Source organism: Macrotis lagotis, chromosome 1, assembly GCF_037893015.1.
Source record: "Macrotis lagotis isolate mMagLag1 chromosome 1, bilby.v1.9.chrom.fasta, whole genome shotgun sequence".
NCBI classification, from domain to species: Eukaryota; Metazoa; Chordata; class Mammalia; order Peramelemorphia; family Peramelidae; genus Macrotis; species Macrotis lagotis.
The window spans coordinates 431,134,788-431,144,554 of record NC_133658.1 but is presented as its reverse complement, the minus strand read 5'-3'; the positions used below and the strand labels follow the sequence as shown (position 1 = coordinate 431,144,554).

Genomic DNA, 9,767 nt, shown 5'->3' with positions numbered 1-9,767 from the left:
TGTTTCAAGGAGTTTTTAAGATGATTTTTTCAAGTTCTTTAACTATATCATCATATCATCTGCAAAGAGTGAAAGTTTTTCTTACTCAATGCCAATTCTGATTCCTTCAAGTTCTTTTTGTTTTCTTATTGCATTTCTAAGAGTATATTGAATACTAATGATGATAATGGGCATCCTTGTTTGACCCCTGATTTTACTGAAAATGCTCTGAATTTATTGCCATTACATATAATATTCGTTGATTTTTAGATCAAAATTATTTATTATTTTAAGGAAAACTTCATTTATTCCTAAACTTTCTAGTGTTTCTAATAGGAATGGATGTCGTATTTTATCAAAGGTTTTTTCAGCATCTCTTGAGATAATCATATGATTTCTGTTGGTTTTGTTATTGTTATGTTTAATTATGGTGAGTAGAAGGATAGCTAGGATCATCCTGACGGTAACCCAGGGGTTCTGCTTGGGCACCAATGTCAAGTCCAAGATCAGCAGTCCCCTTCCAAGTCATCGGTTCGGTTCTGAAGAGGGCGCTGGTCAGCTGAGACGCTTCTTGTGGTCCTGTGGCTTATCCTCAGACATCCGGAGCAACACTGCAGCTTGCGTGGGCCCCCACAAGCTGGTTTCGAGAGGAGCGTCAGTCGCTTCAGGGCTTCCTTGTCCTGAGCCAGTTCACAGAGCACCCCGCAAGCACTCTGGATGCTCTCCACAGGGCAACGCAGCAGCTGCACAAACAGTGGAATGGGGTTTAGGGCCCTGATGATGGTTCGATTGTGAAGGGCCCCGGTGCAGCCTTCCACAATTTCTTCCTTACGAACTCCCTCCACAAGCTGCTGCTGGGTCCCAGCCATTGAGGTCCGGCGCTGGGTGTCCCGGTGCGCTCGCACCAACAGCTGGACTAACCGGGAACCGCGCCCTGCTCACCTAGAGGTGCGTGATTTGCTGGGCAAGGGCAAGCTTTCGGATGACACCAACAGTAGCCTTTATCAGAGGCCAATGAGATGGTGGATGTGAAAGCTTCACCACCACGGGGCGTCCATAAGGGGGGCGACAGCATTTTCAGCCATTTCAGCCTCCTGGTGTCTGCAGGTCAAACAACAGAGTGCAGGGATGGCAGGTTTGTGAAATCCTCCCTAGAACCAGCATGAAGAACAGTGCGAACGAGAGCTTCAATTCCAACAACTTGGCACGCCATCATTTTGTTCTTGTAGTTATTGCAGGTGAGGTTAGAAAGGATGCCAGCGGCACAGGTGACAGCGTTGATATCATCTGAGCCTAAAAGCTGAACCAGAGTCCCTAGAAGACCTTCCATTCCTTCCTGTTTAGTTGCAGCATCTGAAAGATTCCTAAGGTCCAGAGACAATTCTGGGCAAGACGTTGACTTGGATCTGTAAGGTGAAGTCCTAAAGCTTGCATTCCACCAGCTTCCACAATAGCTGGTTTGTTACTAGAGCAGACAGCTCTGTGTTGAACTATCCCTATCTACCTGGTATAAATCCTACCTGATCATGTTGTATTATCCTAATAATAACTTGTTGTAAGTGTCATTGCTAAAATTATATTTAAGTTTCGCATCAATATTCATTAGGGAGATTGATCTATAATTTTCTTTGTTTTGGTTCTTCCTGGTTTAAGGTTCAGCACCATTGTTGGTGCTATAAAAGGAGTTTGGGCAGAACTCTTTCCACTCCTATTGTGTTTAAATAGTTTATATAGAATAGGAATTAATTGTTCCTTAAATGTTTGATAGAATTCACTTGTAAATCCATCTAGACTTGGAGACTTTTTCTTAGGGGGTTTATTGATAGTTTCCTCAATTTCTTTTTCTGAGATGGGATTATTTAAATTATTTATTTCCTCTTCTGTTAATCTGGGCAGTTTGTATTTTTGTAAACATTCATTCTTTTCACTCAAGTTGTCCAATTTATTGACATAGAGTTTGGCAAAGTAGCTCTGAATTATCTCTCTAATTTCTTCCTCACTGATGGTCAGTTCACCCTTTACAGTTTTGATATTGGTAATTTACTTATCTTCTTTCCTTTTTTTAATCAGATTAACCAAAGGTTTGTCTATTTTATTGTTTTTTTCATGAAACCTACTCAGTTTTATTTATGAGATCAATGGTTTTCTTGCTTTCAATTTTATTAAGCTCTTCCTTGATTTTCTGAATTTCTAATTTGGTATTTAATTGAGAATCTTTAATTTGTTCTTTTTCTAGCTTTTTAATTGCATACCCAATTCATTTGTCTTTTCTTTCTCTGTTTTATTCATATAGGCATTTAAAGATAGAAAATTTCCACTCAAAACTACCTGGGCTGCATCCCATAAATTTTGGTATGAGGTTTCATTTGTATCATTTCTTGGATATAATTATTAATTTTTTTCTATCATTTGCTGTTTGATACACCCCTTTTTTTTAGATTTTTTTCAAGGCAATGCAAGGCTTGTCCAAGGCCACACAGCTAGGCAATTATTAAGTGTCTGAGGCCAGATTTGAACTCAGGTACTCCTGACTCCAGGGCTGGTGCTCTATTCACTGCACCACCTAGCCAGCTCAATACACCCATTGTTTAAGATGAATTTATATCCAATTAGTTTTTGTTTTATCTTTCCATGACCCTTTTTTACATGTAATTTTTATTGTCATGGTCTGAGAGGTGTGTATTTATTATTTCTGCCTTCCTGCTTTTGATTAAAAGGTTTTTGTGACCTGATTCATGGTCAATTTTGGTGAAGGTACCATGTACTGCCGAGAAAAAGATATATCCTTTTCCATCCCCATTAAATTTTCCTAATGAGTATTCCTCATGAACCAAAGTATCATCCAAAGCCAGAGCATTTCTTGAACAATTGTGCCCCTCCCCCAAGCCAATTTTCTCTCACATTTTACCCCCCCCCACACACACACACATACATACTTAACCCCTGGTTAAGTGAAGAAGGGCCTATTTTCTCTCTCACACTTTACCCCCCCCCCCAGGTACTTAACCCCTTGTTAAGTGAAGAATGGATTGCTTTCTCTCATACTTTACACCCCCCCCCCAACATACCCAGGTACTTAACTCCTAGTTAAGTGAAGTCGGGCCTTCATTCTTGAAGACCATGACATCTAGGTAATATTGTGACAAGTAAGTGAATTGGATTTGTGTGAGAGAATGCTATAGTAATTCACCAGTCTCACTTTTCCCTCAGGAATCATCTGGGTCCAATAGCTAGATATGAAGGACTACTGGGACAGCCCTATATATGAGGCAGTCAGGATTAAGTGACTTGCCCAGGGTCACACAGTTAGTGTCAAGTTTCTAAGATTGGATTTGAATTTGGGTCCTTCTGACTTCAGGGTTGCTGCCTGTTTTCATCTCCCCTTCCTTTCTCTAAGCTGGATTCATGTAATCCCATATCTTAGAAACTCACCTTTTCCCCAGCTCATAGCTATCTTTTTTAACTTGACTGTCTCCTTAGAAACTACTCTTTAGAAACTCACCTTTTCTAGCTTGTAATTGTCTCTTTTTGCTTAACTTTATTTCCCTCTTAGAAACTCATCTTCACCTCACTGAAGTACCTAAGCTTGCTTCCCATGTGACTACTTTCCCTTATTAGGGATCAGTGATTTCCTGCCTTCATTTTACCCCTTCTTTCCCTCAGCTTCTGGTAATCAGTCTGACCTTTTAGTTAATACTGAAACTTATCTTGCTGCTTCTCCAAAAACCTTCTTAGTAACTTGTGAACTTTTGTAGTAATCTATGAAATGTTTGTGCAACCTGAAAATTGAAGTCAAGCCTTTCTCACCTCCCTGAGTTAGAGTTCTGTGATTTCCTCACTAAATGAACCACAGCTATCCCCCTTTCCAGCAACACTCCTAGAAACTGACTTCCTCTCTGGGTTTTAGTGACACTGCGCTCCCTTAGTTTACCTTGTTTGGCTATGGCTTCCCAGTTTCTTTTGCTCTTTCAATATCCCTATCAGAGAAACTAAATATGGTTCTACCATAATGCTGGTCCTGGGCCTTTTTCTCTTTAGCTGTATTCTCTCTATTGGTATCCACATAAACTGCTCTCTGCCCTACTTTGCAATCTCCCTGCCTTCATCCCCTCTCTTCCCCCTCTACCCCTGAGTTTTTTTTTAAAGTTTTTGCAAGGCAAATGGGGTTAAGTGGCTTGCCTAAGGCCACACAGCTAGGTAATTAAGTGTCTGAGACAGGATTTGAACCCAGGTACTCCTGACTCCAGGGCCAGTGCTTTATCCACTGCACCACCTAGCCGCCCCTACCCCTGAGTTTTTATGATCATTTCTATGTTGATGACTCCCAGGTCTATTTACAGCTATTCCTTTAACATTGTCACAAGTTAGCATAAAAAATTAAATGGGAATTTTTTGGGAGCTTTGTGGAAGCCACAGACAACATTCAAAGGCCAACAGATAACAAAGAAAAGGTATAGAAACTCATAAATGCATAAAATATATGAAAAGAATTGTATAATATCAACCTGAATTTTATAATAAAATACTATAAACTCCCTATGGAAGAAAAAATTCAGACTTTGTTTCTGGTACAAAGGGAAACCCCCAAAATCTTATGAGGATTTTCCAGATTGCATTTGCCTGCAATATGGAAACAATACTTATATATAGTTATAATCTCTCTCCTGTCTAGGTTACTAACTACCCTGATCCTCTTAGAGGAGAAAGGACAGACAATAACAACAATCTACTGCCCATTAGATATATTGAGCTGGGTATCCTGGACACATCTCAAATTCAACATGTTCAAAAACATGGTTCAAAAACCTTCATCTTCCAAACTCTGCTTATCTTTCCACTTACCTAGGTTTCTTTGTATCATCGTTGATTCTTCACTCTCCCTAATCAAATCTTATCCTTTCTATCTTTATGGTATCTCTCATATACATCCTTTGCTCTCTGCACATATAGTCACAATACTAGTTCAGGTTCTTATCACATGCTACTTGAACTATTATAATAATCAACTATTTGGTCTCCCTGTTTTAAGCCTCTCCCCACTCAAATCCTATATAGTTTGTACTCCATTAACTCCTTTTTTTTTTTCAATAATACAGTGGTACTTCTATACTTGTGGGCTTCAGAACTCATCAAACCTGTTCCTGGTCGTATTTTGATGAAAAAATGTTTTAGCTTTCTGCACTTGCAGGAGACTCATCATAGAACTTGCACAAGTCATGACACAGCTTTGTCATTTGTCCCTTGCTTGCCACTCAGAGCCCCTCTCGATGAAACAGAAGTCCAACCCCCAGTCTCAGGGAATGCATAAATAGTGTAGAAAGAACCCCAAGCTAAACCCATTTTCTCATTGCTTACTTCAGAGTGAATATAAGTAACAATAATTTTTGTTTTGACCAGAAACCAGGAGGATCTCCCTTCCCAGATTTCCTTTTTTTTTTTTTTTTTTTTTTTTTTTACTATTTAAAAGAGGCTATTCTTTGCTTCCTTTCTTACCTGCCTTAATCACTGAGGAACCCTGAGCATCTTGCCTCCCAGTTTAATTTTTTTTTGACTCAGTAAAAGTAGCCATTTTTGGCCTCTTTGTCTCATTTCTCTCTAATTAATTAGTTAACTTAACTTAAAGACATGGGCATTGCCTCAGGTAAACTGTGACCTGGGAAAGACCTTCATTTTAAAAGACCAAAGTCTCCCACTTGCATCCAAGGCCATTTTCAGTTGTCCTGATTCATATCTATGACCTCATACTCAGATGACTCCAGAAGAGAAAGTGAAACCTGTGATTTTACACAGTAAACTGAAGGACAAATAACATTATGCCAGGAACTCCTCTCAGTCAGGTAAAGGTACATTTTATTTATTAATTGCTTTTTTACGCATATCTATTTAGTTTAAAGGTTCTATATTATAAAACAATCTCATTACTTAATTTTAGCTTAAAGACATACCCTTAATATTAGCCAAATATAGGATTGAACTGCCACTGTGAGTTTTTCTGGGGGATGAGTGACCTTTCCTGGTAACACAAGAAACAGGCTCTTGAGAGAATAATTTTCTAATTACATCATTTCTTATGGAAAAAATTCATTCCCTACTCATCATTTTCATCTCTTGTCGAGTTCCAGAACAACTTAATGACAAGTATTGAGATGCCACTGTATTTTATTTTTTGCAATTATATATATAAAGACAATTTTCACCATTCATTTTTTTTTTTTAGGTTTTTGCAAGGCAAACGGGGTTAAGTGGCTTGCCCAAGGCCACACAGCTAGGTAATTATTAAGTGTCTGAGACCGGATTTGAACCCAGGTACTCCTGACTCCAGAGCCGGTGCTTTATCCACTACGCCATCTAGCTGCCCCTCACCATTCATTTTTACAAGATTTTGAGTCCAAATTTTTCTCCCTCCCTTCCCCCTTCTAAAAAATGGCAAGTAATTTGTCATAAATTAAATGTGTTCAATTATGTCAAACATTTCTGTATTAATCATGGTTGTGAAAGAACAAACAAACCAAAAGGGAAAAAAACAAAGAAAAATAAAAATCAATCTGTATTCAGAGTCCATCCATTCTTTATCTTGATGCAGATAGCATTTTCCATAAAGTCTTTGTAATTATCTTGCATCTTTTATTGCTGAAAAAAGATGAGCCTTCCATTGAGTCTTTTTTTCCAAAGCAATGACTTGCCTAAAGTCACACAGCTAGGTAATTAGGGTCTGAGGTCAGATATGAACTCTGGTCCTCCTGATTCCAGGATAGGTTCTCTATCGACTGTGCCACCTAGCTGCCCCTACTTCCCATTGATTCTTAATCAGAAATATTTAATAAACCAAAGATAAATTATAAGAATAGTCTGTCTACAAATCAGAAACAACTCTCACCTATGCATGTGGTTTCCACGGCAGATAGCATAAACTTACAAAACCATAGCAAGGAGACTTAGGAGTAGGAAGCATTTATGGCTAGAACAACACACAACTCGTGCTTGCTTTATCCCCTTCACTTGTTGTTTGTCCTTTGTTCTCTTTCTTTTTTTTTTTTCGGGTTTTTTTTGCAAGGCAATGGGGTTAAGTGGCTTGCCCAAGGTCACACAGTTAGCTAATTATTAAGTGTCTGAGACCAGATTTAAAACTCAGATACTCCTGACTCCAGGGCCAGTGCTCTAACCACTGTGCCATCTAGCTGCCCCTTGTCCTTTGTTCTCAAAGAAGACCATGATATTAGGAATATGATGCCATGTTCTAGCTCTGTGGATTCTTCTCAGATATAAATTTGAGTTATGATCTGACTCACCTGGAATTCTTATCCAACTCAAATGATGAGGTCACTGAACTCCATTGAAATGATTTGCCCCCCCCCCCCCCCCCCCCCGCAAAGATTTAGTAGGTCCTTGCCCCCAGGCATAAGATTAGTCCTTATCGACAAAACAATGGATAACTGTATGCCCATCCTTTGGGGAATAGCTGAACAAATTGTAGTGTAAGAATGTGATAGAATGTTATTATTCTATAAGAAAAACTGATGTTGAGGGAAGTGAATAGAACCAGAAGAATGCCCTAACAGCAACACTAGGTGATGATCAACTTGGATGGACTTGTTCACTTCAGCAGTACAATAATTGAAAACAATTCTAAAGGACTTATGATGGAAAATACTATCCATGTCCAGAGAAGGAACTGTGAAGTTTGAATACAGACCAAAGCTTACTATCTTCAATTTTTAAAGTTGTTTAATGTATTATGACTTTTTTCTCTCTAATTTTTTTCCCATTTTAATTTGATTCTTCTTTACATATATACTCTATATTAGATTGCTTTCTTTCAGGGGGAGTGGGGAGGGAAAAGATAGAGGGAGAAAAATGTAAAACTCAAAACCTTAAACAAAATATTTTTAAAAATGGATCCCTGCCTTTGAAAGAATTGTCTTTAAGCTACTATTATACACATGTCCTTAATTACCTTTGCTCTTTGAGCTACACCTCTCATCTATTTAACTCTAATCACCTTATCTTTTTCTGAGTTGACTTTATATTAATACTGACCCTATTCCATTCTCCAAATAATCACTTGAGACCCCACCTATACACTTCTATTTCTATCCCATTGTTCAGTGTTATGGAAACTACTTGAAACACACTACCTACCTTACTAACATCACTTGAAAACACTGAATGAATCCCTCAGGACCTGTCAGGTCTGCAAGTTGCACACTCCTTAATCCTTCCCTAGTACCACTCCAAGTCTTTCTTAACTTCTTTCCCATTGTGTACCCTATATAAACCCTGGTCTTACCCCTATTGGGTACTACTGTTATCAGCCCAGTTACAATACACTTGCAACTATCCTAACTTTTTTCCTAAGCTTGACTACTTTCCTAAGGAATTCTAATGATTTCCCTAAGAAATCTAACTTGTGTCACTACTCAATTTCCTTGTTACTCTAATATCCATAGTAATATGAAAATGAAGTTTTTTGTTGTTCCTAAATTCTTCTGGGTCAAGAGTCAGTCTTTTAAATCCATGCATTTTTGGCTGGAACCCCTGAAGTCTTTCAGCCAGCAGCAATATTGGAGGGTCCTTAAAACTGCCTTTCCTCATGGGAGTTTAGGGGCTAATTTCCAGACATGTATAACTCAAGACACCCAGGAGGATATGGATATGTAAAAAGGTTTCACTCACCTACCTCTCTTTTGTTCTTCCCTTTCAGAGTGAAGCATGCACCTCCTAGAGGAAGGAGTCTTTTCCCTCTATCTCCCAGTTGACCTCAGTCTTTCCTGGTGCTTTCAGCTGCTCTAAGTCTACTTTCCATCTACTCTGTGTATTTTGTATGCACCTATTCATGTACATATTATCTCCTCTGTTAAGGACTGGATCTGTTTTGCTTTTTCTTTGTATCTCTTTGTATCTCAAGTACTTACACATATAGTAAGTGCTTAGTACATTCTGATTGATGTTCTTTAATAACTTTGACATCATTCATTTTTTGATCTTACTGAGATAAACTTAGAAACCTTCCTGAAACCTAGGAATAGACTTGTTCCTGGTTCTCACCTAGAGAACCTAGAAGAAACCATTTACAAATAAACACTGGAACATAAAGCATATTTACTTTAACATGTAAAGAAAAACAAAGTGAGTTATCTGTAAGCTGGATCTAGTGAGGAAATGAATTTACAATTCTTAGAGAGGGTAATTTCTCATTTCCTCATATGCTAATTTATAACACCCATAGGGCAAGTCTCAGCACCATGGGTACAGTTGAAAAAGTTTGCTGAATATATAGCATCTCTACCTCATTTCAAAGCCTGTTTCTCTTAAAGTTTTGGTTCCCATGATCCAGATGCCATATGCCAGCTCTGTGTCTGGTTCTACTGGCCTCCCTAACTGCCATATCTGCTAATCACTGCTATAACCTTAGATGCTTCTCTCCTTTCTCATTGCCCCTGGCTCCTACACACAACAAGCTCTGCTTTCATCTAATCAGCACCTGCACCTGGGCCCCATGTGTCATGGCAAAGTGAGCTTCTGCTTTCCTTTAATTAGTGCCTGTGCCTTGGGCCAAAGGCATTTCTGGAAGATGTGTCCTTCCCTTGTCAGACTGGTCCATTATATGATGGAAAGAAGGCTGAACTTTAAAATAAGGATTTATTTAGGACAACTGCTTTCAGTCACTTCCTTTCTCTTTCTTATTCAAAGTGATATTTTTACATACATTGAAACAGAAAAAATTGTTTAATGATACTTGGCATCTACCATGCTTTTGATAGAACTTTTGATTTGATAGAACCTGTGAT

General features: G+C 38.6%; 1 pseudogene; it reads right to left on the bottom strand.

The window, feature by feature from the left end:
* Positions 1–400: 400 nt before the first annotated feature.
* Positions 401–9,484, bottom strand: LOC141504314 (catenin beta-1 pseudogene; annotated as a pseudogene).
* Between the last annotated feature and the right edge of the window lie 283 nt (positions 9,485–9,767).